Below are 15,158 nucleotides of genomic sequence, written 5' to 3'. Positions count from 1 at the left end.
AGAGGTAATTTAGCAAAAAAGGGCAAAACAAAACAAAACAAGAAAACAAAACAAACAAAAAACCCAAAAAACAAACAAAACCAAAATATCCCAACAAAGACTCAACAAACTCCAAAAGCAGAAAAATAAACATACATAAATTTTCCCTAAGGAAAAAGTATTTGCACAGATTTCAGTTATCATCTTCAAAGGTGTTCACAGAATATTCTCTTACCTCTGGGAGGTATTGGGAAGAGATATGAAGTGGCCATTCTCTATTCAGTAAAAATCTCTTCATTTATCTAGGCAGACCTTTTCTTTCAGTTAGTGATTTGAAAAGAAATATTTATTTACATCTGAAAGGATGAGCACTTCATGGTTAACATAGTACTAAATACAGAGCACAGACAATGAGTTGTGATAGGCAGAGGGTGTCACTGTTCTGAGGATACATTTGGCTTTGGAGAAAGAGTGAGCAAACACTGTTCATTCCAGCTTCCTAATCATTTTGATGGATGCTCTTGTGACTTGGATATTCTTGGCAAACGGATGTGCTAAATCCAGTCTCAGAGCACGATCATTTGGAATTACTGAAAAATGGATGACTACAAATACACTCAATCATTAAGCAGTTGTTAAATCTCTATCATAATCTGCTTTTATCCATGATTTCAAATCAACTGGAATACTTTTCTTACCCTTGGACTATTTAATTAGTAATGGGGTTGGGGGGCTTTTTGCTTGTTTTCTGAGTTGTTTTACAGAAAAATTTGACTTTCTTCTGTGCAAGTCCTAGATTCTATACTCACAGGACTCATGAGCAAATGTTCAATATTTTTAGGCATGTTATTTAAATTCAAACAACTCATAGGCCTTAAATGAAAAATGTTCTTTACTAAGTATGAGCCAACGGGATGAAGCTGCTCTGTTAGACACATATATTAGCTGTGTCTTCTTTCTATGGTCTTAGGGTTAACTAAGAGTGTGTACTACATTGAGAAATAATAAATGTTAATTGTTTTGTTTACAGCACAGTAGATTTGTGAATTAGGCATAATTTATTTTAAATTATTGCATGAGGTACAAGGATGTGGACAGTAGGTAGCCTAGATAGTGTTGCTGAATCTAGAAAGCAGCAACCAATTAAATGGAATAAAGAACTACCATGATTTGTTATAGCAATGTGATTAACTCATTGCTTGTAATACCTACCATTGAGAGAAAACACTGATAATACAATTACAGCAAATTAAACCAAATTATTGTGTATTTAAAGGGTTAGAAGCCTTATATGTTTTGTTAATTAGCCAGGGATTTTAAAATTAATTCACCTCTAATATGTTTTATAAAGATAGAACGCTGTACTTCACAAAAAAAACTCAAAAACTGTCTTATTCTGAGTATATTTAGAAAAGTACTAGTAGAATTCTAGGAGAATTTTGATATGCAAAGACAATAAAATTATTTTGCAAAAGGTAAGTAATTATTAGATTTTTTTTAATAAACTGATACTGAGAAGCAATCACTGTCTCAGCTCAAGATTAAAAATATACCAAATATAGTACATTCAAATAAATCAGTCTTAGAATATATTATTTAACTGTGTGATTATGTTTACATAGGTTAGGAAATGGACTGTACAATTTGCTCTGCACCTTGAAGGCAACAATGCATGACTGCAGTCAGAGATCTGCATTCAGATCTTGCAGATGAGCAGTTCCAGTTCATGCAAATATCAGGAATTGCCATAAATATTTTAAAATGTGCTTCTTAGTTAGTAGTCCGTTAAACAATTGCATACTCAACCAGTCTGAATTAGTCCTTCCTAATTTTCTGCCTAAGGAACACTGTTACAAATTCTCAAGAAAATCAGGAGATCATGATGGCCTCTAGCAACTCTGTAACAACATGGAGAAATAGCTTATGTGATTCTTTCAGAAGGATGCTGAACCTTGGAAATGAACCAGAAGGTTAATAAGGTAGGTTAGCTGTACAAATATCAGTTACAACACTGCACTGTGGGGACAAATGAAGGCGCTGCAATATGTGGTGGAATGTGAAAGTCCAAAATAAAAGGGAGTTGAAGAACAAAAGGTGCCACAGCATGTAGAATATATAGGAAGAAGGCGATGAATTTGGGTCCCCATTGGTAAATGTAGGTTACAAAGAATAAAATGAGCTAGTAAATTTTTGGGTCATCTGCCACTAATAAGAAAGCAAATGGAGAGCTAAAAAGGGAAAAATATAAATGTCTAAGGCCTTGCATTGTGAAAAGAGTGCCTACAAGAAGAAGAAGTAACCATTCCAGAAGCTCTATTAAATTCAATTCCATTTCAACTTTCTCTGAGAAGAGAAGAAAGTCCCTAGCAGTTGGTTTGTCTGTAGTTAGGAACAAAATGGTTAAAACATACTACTCAATTGACAGGCTCAAGACTGACTCCAGCATTATGTCAGTAGAGGGCTCACCAAAGCCAGCTGCTAATGAGAATTACTTTTGTTTCAAACATTCCCTTTCTGGATCTAGCTGTTTTCCAGGCTACTACAATGGGAGAGGGAGGGCTGAGGGTGGGGAGGGCTAATATTCATTTCCCACACATTCTGTTTCTGATGTCAACTCTTAACGTTCATCTGATAGCATAGCAAGTAAACTTTAAACATTAACCCAGTAAAAGGTTTCTTTCATATTCCTATCTGCCCCTCTTCATCATGTAAAAATAAGACAGATTAGTTTAGTCCTGTTGTGGTGAGAAGGATCAGCTTTGTCTTTGACAAAAATGCTCCAAAGTGAGAAAGTTAAAGAAAGTACCTGGTCTTCCTCATTTTGGTTGGCAATGACATACTGATCAAAATCTTCTCATTTCCCTGTTCATGCAAATTAAGCCTGTCCACAGGCAAATGAAAAGGGTGATCTGTATCAGAGAGCTGTCTCTGAATGCTATGTCATTTTGCTTCCTCTTTGCTTCCTACTAGCTACAAAGATTTTTGAAAAAAGAGCATAATAATAAAGTGATAGAAAAAAACGATTGAGGGAAGCTGCCACTAAGCAAGGGCATAAAGTTTTGCTAATATGCAGCACAACCTGTGAGTTTCCAGAATTCAGATTGGTATTAGATCAGTAATTTTGTTCCTGTTTGTCTCTAAAATATTAATATTATACAAAAAGAAATTCACAATTTAAATAGCTGTGTTCCTTGACACCTATTGAAGATTTTTTCAGACCTTGTAAACAGGTAGAAATTGTAAAATCTGAATAAATATAACCGGGGAAAGTGCCAGATTGTGTACATGGGATAGGGAAACCCTGGATGATTATACAGACAGGGGAAGGAGACCAGTTGCAGAAAGTGATTGTCCCACTCTGCTCTGCATAACAACACCTTGAATGTTGTGTACAGTTTTGGCCACTACAATACAAGAAAGCTATAGAGCTATTTGGAGGTTTGAAGGAGGGCAACAAAGGTGGTGAAGGGCCTTGAGGAGAAGCTGTATGAGGACCAGCTGAGGTCACTTGGTCTGCTCAGTCTGGAGAAGAGGAGACTGAGTGGGGGACCTCATTGCAGACTATACCTCATTAGGAGAAATAAAGGGACAGACAATGGTCCTTTCTCTCTTTTTTTCCAGAGAGTGGCTGGGCAATAGAACAGACTCCCCAGGGAAGTGGCCACAGAACCACTGTTCTGATAGAATGCAAGAAGGTTTAGACAATACTTGTGCACCTGGTGTGGCTCTTGAGCAAATCCTGTGCAAGGATAGGAAATCAATATAATTTGTCAATCTGCTGCATCTCAGGATATTCACTAAGTCTATAAATGGCAACAGCTATCAAAATTCTTCTTATTTGAAAACTTGGATTGTGAAGTTTCAGCAATTCCTACATAAAACACACATGCCATCAGGAATAGCATATTTGATTTACCAAGTAAATTATGAACATGGTTTTATGGTTTCATCATCTACTCTGTTCTGCTTAATGTTTTGCTGGCTAAGATTTATGTGGCCTTAAAATATGTCACCAGCTTAGACTTGGTTAGTATTTAGATTCATGTATTTTGGGACTGCCCATAATTTAAAAAGTAATTGTATCACCACTGCAGACATAGAGGCAATAGACAGAAAAGGATTAAAAAAAAAAAAAAAGCTCTTGTTTCACTAACCCCACAAAGAAGCAGCTGAAGAAACTGTTCAACTTTCATTTGGAGCAGGATTTTCTCAGTATCTTAATTTGCTGGCGCTGCTCAGAACTGAGATCTGTAGGGGAGGGAGTTTCCCGTTCTCCTACCCACAAGCGTTTTCTGTCACTGCAGTCAAACAGGCAGCAGCATGCAGATGAATCTGGGAACAAGGCAGGCAGGGAAAAAAAGAAAAGAAAAAGAGGGCTACTAAAATTTTTTCACACTATGAATTCTGATTAGTTTTTTTTCTATTTAAATGTGTCAGATTTTATTGTTACATTAACTTGGGAATACTTTTTGCTTTTTCATCTAAAAACAACTTTTAATTATTTTTGAAGAGCTAAGTGTAGTTGGTCACATTCATCTTCCAGGAATGTAATCTTTTCTCAATGAGGATGACACATAACCTGAAATTGTAAGGTGACCTCTGGAAAGATTAAAGGATATGCCTCTCTATTTCCTTCAATTTTTCTTGTGCTAATTAGTGGTGAGGCTTCAGAAGATGGCAGAGATGATCTAACAAATCACAACTGTCAAAGTCTTCCCCTTTCTCTTTCATGTACTCTACCAGCTACTTTCTGACACCAAGCTCCATGCTGTTTTTTTTCCCATGCAGTCATTTTAGTGCTTTTTTGACTACTCAGTGTACTGATTCATCTTGCTAAACTGTCAGGATGTTAGGCTGACAAGAAAGAAAATAGTTTTATTTGATGAGTCCATTTGGCTTACCTGAGAATAGGGGAAGTGCCATAGCTAATCCATGAGGCATGACAAGGGTGTAGGATGTACCTGTGAGAGTCAGTGAACAATTAAACCAATTCACTTATAGCAGGAAAATTTCACTCGCATGGTTTTCTTCTCCAGTAAATTACATAACATGTTTCTACCTATCTCTTTTGGCTGATTTCTAGAGCAGAACTGGTGACAATGTATAGTGGAAACAGCAGCACATAATTAATTATTTGTGAGACACAAATTTAATCATTAAGTCAGGCATATCATCTGTTAGAATAACAAAATGAAAAAGAATCAATATAAGGTTACATATACATAGAAGAACAATGACAGATTTTTTTCTAACTTTTAACATGCTACAGAAAAGTTGTCTACTTATCTTGCTGTGTATTAATTAATTATTAGTATTTTGTATGGAATAGCTTTATTCTCAATATAAATCAATTTTAACCGCAAGGACCACTTGCTGTTCAGTACTTCCTTGCCAGGAATCTGTACTATAGTGTGATACAGTATCATCAGATTGCAGGGCAAGGACTTTTTGTTTTGACATGTTTCTCCTATTATTCAGTGGTGATTATGCTAAGATTTTTCTGGCTGTATAAGTGGCAGATGACGCTGTGTGTGCATGGATTAATGAGAAATGGAGAAAGAGAGAAAAAGATGGAGAGGGAAGAGGAAACTGAGTGTTCAGAAGGGACAGAGGGAGAGAAACATTACATCCACGCAACAGCTAAAAAGCAGCAGGGTTCCCAAAACCTCTCTGCTAATTGTTCTGCTACATGGCTTGGCCATATGGATATGATATTTACCATAACCTGATAGAGTTTAATTTTTTATTTGGAAAGGAAACTTCAAGTTTGGAGCTACGTAAGACCTGAATGTTTTATAATACTGTATGCTGAGAAGGAATGAGAAGAAATTTAAATATCAAAATGCACAAACAACCCTGCCTTTACCTGCCAAGACTGACATGTTGTTAGTTCTGTGGAGAGAGAATATTCAACTGCTGCTTTTAATGAGTCCTGAGATATTTGCTGCAAACCTGGGTATCAGATCAAGTGCTGACTAAAGGAGTACTGAGCATTACAAAGCTGCTGATTAAAGGTCTTTTTACTCATACTAGGTTGGTATAAATTCATGCCTTCCAATACTCCTTTTCTCTAGCAGCAGTATACAAAATGTAAGTAGCTAATTTTAGCTTTGTGCCTGGACTGTAAAGAAGTAGCCCTACACTGCCAGCCACTTAAATAATGTATGAATACAAGCACAAGACCAAAGAAAATCATGGTATCTTTCCTCCCTATCAACTTTCAGAGAAAGGACATTCTAACCTGATATCATTTAGTCCCTCATATTTCTAGTTTTGATGTAGAAGATTTTAAAAGTGAAATAAAGAACTTTTGTCTCTCATTGTCCATGTGACTGTGGTATGACATAGTAAGAGATAGTGATTATACTATTCGGAAGAACCAAGTACATGAATTGTTAGAACAAAATTATAAGGTAATTAGGTTTTTTAATTATTTTTGTAGTATTTACTACATGATTACATGACCTTGTACCGTACATGCATACTACATGACCCTGTACCTCAGACCATTGGCATAAGGATTGCTTGTATATAGACATAGTATTGGTTTAGTAGTATAATTCACATATTGTATAAGGAAATTAGTATGGCATCAACTGAAAACTATTCATCAGCATTCTCTTAATAATATATGTAGGGGCAACCTTAAAAAACAGTAAAAGGCATAATAAAATTAAAACAAAAAAAAAGTTTTTGTACACAAAAGTAGCTGTTGCTAGTGGAAATGGCCTCTCAGTGTAGGGTTACTGGTTTATGAAATTGGTTGGTTTTTCTTTTCAATTTTTATGGGTGGAAGAATGAATTTTTCCTACCAAGATGTAGACATCCATTTAGGATTTGCTCCAGCCCAGTTGTTGCCATAGAGTTGTGCTGGATCACACACAACTGTGACAATTTTTTTCAGTGATCAGACAGGATGGATGAGTTGGTACATATTGCTTCTCCAATCTCATAACACCTGTGAAGAACACTATAGTAAGTGTATATAAGTAAAAAGAGATGAGGGAAGAGCATGGGAAAAGGTAGAAATGTCACACCTTATTCACGCCCTGACACACAGGCTCAGAGATGGAGAGTGAACAGTCTGCCTATTTTGAAGCTGACAGAGCTCATATTCTTGCCCTTGAAAGAAATGCCACAAAGCACTGTCAGCTGTCTTTCTTCTTCTAATCCCTTCCCAAACTCTTATCAGACTTGAAGTCCCAGGGGAATTTTTTATTATCTTTTCACGGTTTTTTTTTTTTCTGCAGGCTTCATCTTGTCTACTCCTTCATGGACTTTTGCCATTTGCCTCAACTATGTCCCAGGGAAAGCACTGAGTATACTATAATGTGCCAATGAATAATTATATTAAAATATCTGTTATTCTGCTAGATTGCTGTAAAAAAAATCAAAGATTGACATCATATTTTCAGTGTTGTTCAATTCCAGTAAGCTGGTTCTGCTTTGAGAATTGTGTCTTTAGTGATAGTTTGACAAAATTTATGGGAATTTTTATAGGCAGATAATTTTTATAGATAGATAATATAAACAGATAATTTTAATAGTTATAATAGGATTGCTTTTATTTTGGTTTTAGGAAGCAATAGATTTCATTAAAGGAAGCAGAAATTTTCTATACAACTAGAATAGATCTCAATTAGAGATTGTTCAACTATAAACAAGAAAAGCGTGAAGTGTTTGTTTGTTTTTTTTTTTCAATTGATGCCTCCAGATGGAAAAATGTCACATTGGAAACAGCAAGATTCAGCCTCAAAACTGCATTGTGCATTGGTATATCGGTTACATAAGTCCTTCCCTACCTTCTCCTTCCATCTCCTTTCCCTTTCTTTTTGGCTCATATGAGACCCAACATAAAACAGGAAGGTTACTGACTTTGCTGCAGTAATAAAGATCTGACAGAGAACCCCTTGATACTGATTTTATTTAACTAAGAGTGGCTGAGATAGCTCATCCTCATCTCTCACTCTGCTTAGGATAAGAAAATTCAGTCCCAGCTCTTTGAGGAAGGACTGAAATGCATACATTTCTGTTGTAGGTTTCCCAAATGCAAGAGGAGAAATTAAAGGAAATATCCCATTTCATGGTCTTCTACACAAACTCTTTGCTAACTTCTTTGCTAACTTATAGCTATATGTTCATTTAGGAGGATTATTGTTATATCAACACTAACACAAGGAAAAATTCTTCTTAGCCTCCTGCATTTATTTCACTTTCCCCCATACTGTACCATGTATATTCAAAAGACAAATAATTTGTCTATGAATTTTTAATAGTTCTTTTAAACAACTGGAAGTTTGGTAGTGATTTACTAAAATATGAATATCAATCTAATATCGATATCCAACTGAGATGGACAAAAACTCTCAAACAGTTTAAAGTTAGAAAATGTATGTTTATTGCAATGTCCAGGCAGTATGTGGCAGTAGTAATTCCCTAATGTGCACAGCAAAAGTCACAGGTATTACAAAGCCTTTTTATTTACAGAAGTCTTGAATACACAAAATATGAATGCATATTCATATCCCTGTCACTTCCTCTGCTCCACTCTGTATGCTAATTGGCAAAAAGGCTATTAAGCATGCATAGTTTTGGTCTCTGAAGTGAGCTGGAGGTCCATTTTGGGGAGGGGTCTCCAAAATTAAGAAGTAAAGTAACTCTTCCTCGTTCTGATCTTTCTACCTTTTCCATACATACGTGACAAATGAATCCTTGGTAGAACTTGTAGTCTCCTGTGTTCAATGGGTCACTCAAGTGTGGGAAGTCTGCAACTGTTTTTGTGTCCCTGAGATCTGTTTATCGCATTCTGCTTTTCATGATAAGCAGAGCTACCCAAACATAAAGTCGATAAGCAATGAGTTAACAGATCCTGGATATCTTGGTACTGTTAACTATGAACAAAGCCTATTTATCTACTTCTGCTAACTCAGCAACATCTAATTTAACTATCATTTTAACTGTCCCAAAATTCTTAATTCTTCAAAATTAATGGCTCTGTAGAGTAGCAACATCCAAATCCAAGAATACTGTTGATTATTTATTTCCAAGTTTAAATGTTTAATTCTTACATATTGGAAAGCATTCTCATTTGCATATCATTATTTTGGTCAGTAGTGGCCATTACTGTGATAGCCAGCAAAGTCTCCACTGAGGGTTACTATGTAGATAAATGAAAATGTAAGAACTTTATGATCTGTTTCCATATTTTTAAAAATTCATGTATTTATGGAAACTTACTAAAACAACAGACAAGAAGTTCTTCCAAAATGGGAGGTGAGATATAGTCCCTTCAGGCTGAAGCCTCCAGTTGCATAGATGTACATCAGATGTACTGCACCAAAAGTAATATCTGGTTGGTTTTGGTAGGAGATTCTTTTGGATAACCATAATAGACATACTTGTCTAGTAAGGAAAGAGCTTTGCTTCAGTCCTGTATAACGGGTAACTAATAATTCTTGCCTGATTTCATTTTTCTCTGTTTAATAAAGGCAATGAAGAAGTGGCACAAATTAGTGCCATGGTATTTGTAGGGTAATATACCTGTTGTTTAAAAGAATGGAATCAAAGGAAGCATTGCACTCTGGTCTTGGCTTCCTATTTGATTCCTATTTTAACTTTTCTAACAACATCCAAATTGGGAAAAAAAAGGAAAAAACAAAACAAACAACAACAACAACAAAAAACCCAAAATACCAAAAACCCCACCAAACCAAAACAATAAAATTTTAGTACACTTAGCCCTAAATTATATTCTCAGGGTCCATCTTACAGTAACTTTTCATTGCTTTACCTGATTATCATGTAATCTAGTGATGTCATTGCCATTTAAATGCTTTATGGCTAGAGGACGAATGCAAGTAAAATTCCAACAATATTTGCATTCTATTTCCTCATTAATATTGGAATTTTTTTTAATATTTCATATAATTTTCCATGTTCAGGCATAGTGTTTTTCTATTTCTATTATGGCCAGTATTGCACATGGGCATGCAGTGTAATAAAATTAGAGCAACAACTAGAATAACAGATATGTAATATGTATACCTCAGTGATTAATTTTATTCCGCAGCCAAGGCCTACTTTCTTTTAATTGCCATTTGGGATAATTTTCATCTAGCATTAAAGGCAATTGTTTATCCATAATAACATCTGTAAATCTAGTTATGAACACACTGCAGCATCTTTACTGAATCTGTAATACCCCTTTGTAGCAAACTGGTACTGAAGGATCAGTATTAAGCCAGATCTGGACTGATATAGCTTGGTTTGCAATCTTGCAGGAGGATTTCTAGCTGTCTATACATATGGTGTTTGTCCAGGTATTTTAAGGTTATCTGTGTTTTAGAGAATTTGTAATCCTAATTTTAGCCTGTGCATTCCCTTCAGTAGTTCTCCCCTCTGTTGCTCTTTTTAGTTAATTTAGATAGACTTAGCAGACTATTCAGAATTTAAGAAGCAGGAACTGTCTCTACTCTCAGGTTATTCTTCTCCTTTGTTTGATAAATGTTTTCTGTTATGGTTCAATACAGTATGAGTTGCAGTTTTTTAATTTTAGCAGTTTGTATTTGCTGAAGATGCTTGGCTTGCCCTTCCAAATATTCCCCTGATTCGACCCGATTTATTGAATTTCATTAATTTTTTGCGTAATTCTGTGATCAGCCATGTGGCCATCATTAACACTGATTGGATACATAGTTGAATGCAATGTTTTTTATAAATTTTAAGAGAGGAAAATTCAATTTAGGCTTTTTCAATTAACTTGACAGATGCATAGATGGCACTAGATGGATAGATTCAAATTTTAAAAATTGCTCACATAGATATATTCTCATTATTTTTGGAAGTTTGCACATGATGAAGTTTTTTCACATAAACAGAGATCTAATTATTCTCAATTTGATGTAGGGAAATTTGCATCTGAGATTTTAGTTTTAAAAAGGTACATGAAACAAACAGAAGAAACACAAAGTGACTCATTATTAGAGGTACAGCAGTTTGACAAAGTCCATTATTAATAATAATTCCTATTAGAAAGGGGAATTGAGGTCTACTTTTTTTCCTTTGTCATTTTTATTTGTAAATATAGATATATATATATATATTTATAAAACTATGGAGGTCTAAGTATATGTAGTTGAAGTTGTGCAGCAAGCTGGATGACATATTTTCATGTTTCATAATTTCTAGATTGTTTTATTCCTGGTATATGAAGGGTAATATGTCTCCTTATGCTTTTCCCAGGTCACTTAGAACATCTTTTTGGTTAAAATAATTCAACCCTTCGTCACCTTTTTGCCAATATATAATCTTTGGGCCTAGCATAAAATCCCATTTTTTTATTCAGAATCCTTGTCATTTACAGCATTCTTTTTTTGAGAGAGGGAAACTTATCAGGAAGCATCATTATCTGTCCTGTCCTATATATTTAATTTCTGTGTTTAGGCAACCAAATAGCTTGTTCTTTTTGCTGCAGGTGTGCAGAGGAACACACGCTTTCAATGGCCTTTGAAAAGTAAGTAATATTTTTTTGCAGTTTTATTAATTGGTTGTTTCATTCAGCATACCATTCTTAGACTGAATTTTTGTTCATGGACAATGTGAGAAAAAGTAAAGGGAGCTTTGATTATAGAAGTTTGTGGTTGATAGCCATAGTTTATTTTTTAAAATGCCACACCATACAACTAGAAATTTTTGACATTTGCTCCAATTCATTACAGGGAATGGGTTATATAGCTAAAAGAGTTGGACAAAATGGGGTTATATCCAAAGTTAGGAGTGGAATAAAAAGAATTAAAGATCTGAATATTCTAAAAAAATCCTGTGATGGGTTAGTAAAGTTACCCTTTTTTTTCCCCAGTAACATAGTTTTATGGGATAGACAGCAAAAGGTGGTTGTCTGCTTAGTATGTTAACGTGGTACCCTTTCAGAATTTCTTGGCCCAGCCACTGATAAACTTTTAGCATTTGGCTCATGCTAGCACATCCAGCCCCATGACAAGCTTCTGCAACCAAACTGTACTGCATCATGTACAGTAAAAGGAAATGATTGTCTAAAAATGTGAAAAAATCTCCTCTGCAGCTGTAGGACAATGATAAGCTTATTCTGTTCAGAAATGAAAGATTTCTTACTTCAAATTCAATACTCTTTAATGTTTTGGACCAAGACAACGATTAGCAGCCAAGTGATGAGAAGAGCTCTGTTTGGACATGCTACTAGAAATTTTTTTGAAGACGGTCAGGTTTAATGTACTGAAATATAATACTGGAAGTGAAGTTGTGCCTTTCTTACATGCTAACAGTGATCATAAACTAGAGATTACAAACACAGGTATAGATAGAGGCAAACAAATAATTTAGTCTTGATGAGCATAAAAAGTTCTAGTTACATTTTAAGACAAAATAACAAAGAAATATTGGTTATCTCATGTCTAAAAATCTCAGTAAGGTACTTTGCTCTAGCTTATGCCTTATAAATGAATGATAAGAGGAAAGACAGCAAAACAGGGATCCATATTACTGATTCTCTCTAGGAAGCTGATTGAGGGTATCACGAATTAGCATATTTTGTTGCTAAAGATAGATGTCCAGCTCACTCATCTGCATCAAGCTTTTGATTCATGGGGAGTTTCACCTTCAACTTGTGATGGTTTTAACATTATTCTTGCAGAATAACTCCTTAACAAGAAGAACCTGGGCCCTGTGCTTCCTTGCAGAGTAGTCCAAATTTTAGCTTTCTAAAGCTAAAGTTTTCTTTAGCTTTCTAAAGTAGTGGAGTTTTTTCTCTTTGTTTTTAGAGTTAAAATAGAACAACAGTAGAGTTTGTTCATGTAAACCATAATATGTACTCTGTTTATAGCACATCTGTATACCTGTCTTTGGGAACAAGAAAAACATTTTGCGCTAAGGTACACCTTATTCCCATAGTCAGTCAGAAAAAGCAGAATGAAATCAAACTACAATGTGATTTTTATAATTTATTAAAAAACAAAGTGTAACTGTGCATACAAGGAACTAGTTGAACAGATGATCTGGGTGAAGTAATTTAATCAATCAAGTAAGGTACAGCTAATTTGGGTTAAGACAATGTGATTGATGGATGACTCTGTGAGGTCTCTTTGGATTGTACTTTTCTCTGAGTCATCCCAAATGAAAAAAAAATACATTCTCCCTTTCAGAAGGATATTCTCAAATGAAGAAATACTGGAATAACCCAGGAGATGTAAGAAAGTATTTTAAGTGGAGAATTTATTCTGTCATCTCTTAAATTGCAGTAAAGAATTGTAGTCTTTATGTTTTTTATGTACTAAAATTTTGATTCTGCTTGTGTGTACATAGCTATAACCGGTAGAGTATTATAAATGAGAAATCTTTCAAATCTAGTCAGTGAAGTTTAGATTGTCTGTTTTTTCTCTTCCTTGAAATTATGCAAATGAAGCATTTACTTTAGAAAACACCTTTAGTACTATTGGCAAAACTTGTAAACATAAGGATTAAATGAATAATAGAAATAAATACAAAATAATCAATGTTTGAAACAATAGTAATAATACTATCAAGAGACAAGACAATCCCTTAAATTATTTAACACTAATCTTATTTTGTGCAATGAACTAGAGAGCTTTTTATGTAATGAAGATGTCAAGATAGTATTTATGTATACTGAGAGGTCTCAGTAGAACTCTCCAATGTCTTCATTTTCTAAAATTCCATGCAGATTGAATTTTCTTAGTAGCTGTCTTTGTGTGCAATATATACCAATCGAGATCAAGACTGGGAAAGGTCTGCCTTTCTATCCAGCATTCTGGTGATTACAGTGACTTTTTATTAGATCAGCATGAGAAGAAAAATTGGGCTTTTAGTTTTCCTGGTGGTTTCAGAGCCACATACAGCTGCAATTTTGCTCTGCCAAAAAAAAATACTGTGTAAATATAAATGTAAGCCTTTTAATGATTTGATGAGACATAATAGGAGTGTTTTCTGCATATTTTAAGTGAAAGAAGAGAGAATCTGGAGATATAGCAACTAGACTCACTGAATTTTGGTTGGTTTTTCGTCATTAGCAATTTCCTTGGCATTCCATTTATTTATAATTTTTTTCTCTGCAAAAGTGAACACAGTTGCCCAGTCTCATAGTATCTACTCTGTTCAGTGGAGAGATGCCAGACATTGGAGATTGTCACTGAATCACAGAGAGGCTTGTCTTTCCAGGACAGATTAGCTGTACTATTTCCAGTGACAGCTCAGCCATTCAGGCAATTTTAAATTGAGAAAGAATTGACAATAATAGAAGTCTTCTTCTCTTGGATTCATCATCTATTTATTTGTTCCCAAGCATCACAAATTTCAGGATTTTGTGGTGAAAACCAGCAACACACAATGATGTCACTATAGCTGGGACTGTCTCTGTACCTCACTTTACAAATAGCCCTTAGGAACCATGCAATTGCATGGAGTTAATCTGCTGGGCAATCCAAATTCTACATGGCTTGCATGAACTGGAACAACTAAGTCCAGTTGGATCTTAGCTTTTACAAATAACCAAGGTTTAATTGGTTGAACGTAAGCTGATTCAGGCTTGTCCGCATTTTTGTGGAGATACTGAATGTCCTTACACCAAAAATCAGTGTGCTCTCTAGGACCCTGGTTAGCCTGTGGTTTCAGATGCCTCCATATGATCCTAGTTAACAGAGTTGTCTGTAGTGTATCAGAAACACTGACACTGAAGAACCATAGGGTCTTCTGGTGAAGAGACCAGAAGAAACCAAAATATATATTCACCCTTTGAGTACTAAATATCTCCTGTATTGTTCTGTTCAAGAGGTGCACCATGGACCTTATAAAAGAGTACAGAGAAGGGCAAAAATATGGAACATCTTTTGTATGAAGAGATAGTTATTCATTAACCTGAAAAAAAAAAAGTCAATGGGATATGATCTAGATGTCCTGTAAATCTGAATGGTATAGAGGCTAGGAGAGTATTATTATTCTCTGGGCCCCATAACACAAAACCACAAAAACATAAGAGAGCTGGATACAGTTTTCAGAATGAATTAAAGGTTCTTATTTCTATAGAGTATTACATACCCTATTCTGACGTAAGTACTGGCATTATATTAAAAAAAAAAAAATCATAGTCATCATGTCAGTACTGACAGACAAAACTGCTGCTGTTTCAAAGA

The 15,158-nt window shown here is 35.0% G+C and overlaps 1 protein-coding gene across 26 annotated transcripts in view; it reads left to right on the top strand.

Moving 5' to 3' along the window:
- LINGO2 (leucine rich repeat and Ig domain containing 2) overlaps window positions 1–15,158 on the top strand; it is a 485,467-nt gene that overhangs the window by 122,942 nt on the left and 347,367 nt on the right. For 3 of the 26 annotated variants that reach the window (XR_012052799.1, XR_012052796.1, XR_012052800.1), the window contains one exon: window positions 11,453–11,491. The exons of the other annotated variants lie outside the window; for them this stretch is intronic. The gene's annotated coding sequence lies outside the window, so the exon portion shown is untranslated. The remainder of the gene's footprint in view (window positions 1–11,452; window positions 11,492–15,158) is intronic. 26 annotated transcript variants of the gene reach the window in all.

The sequence above is a fragment of the Taeniopygia guttata genome, chromosome Z (assembly GCF_048771995.1).
Source record: "Taeniopygia guttata chromosome Z, bTaeGut7.mat, whole genome shotgun sequence".
In the NCBI taxonomy this organism is placed as follows: domain Eukaryota; kingdom Metazoa; phylum Chordata; class Aves; order Passeriformes; family Estrildidae; genus Taeniopygia; species Taeniopygia guttata.
Note: the sequence above shows the minus strand (reverse complement) of the source record. Positions and strands in the feature narration are given on the sequence as shown.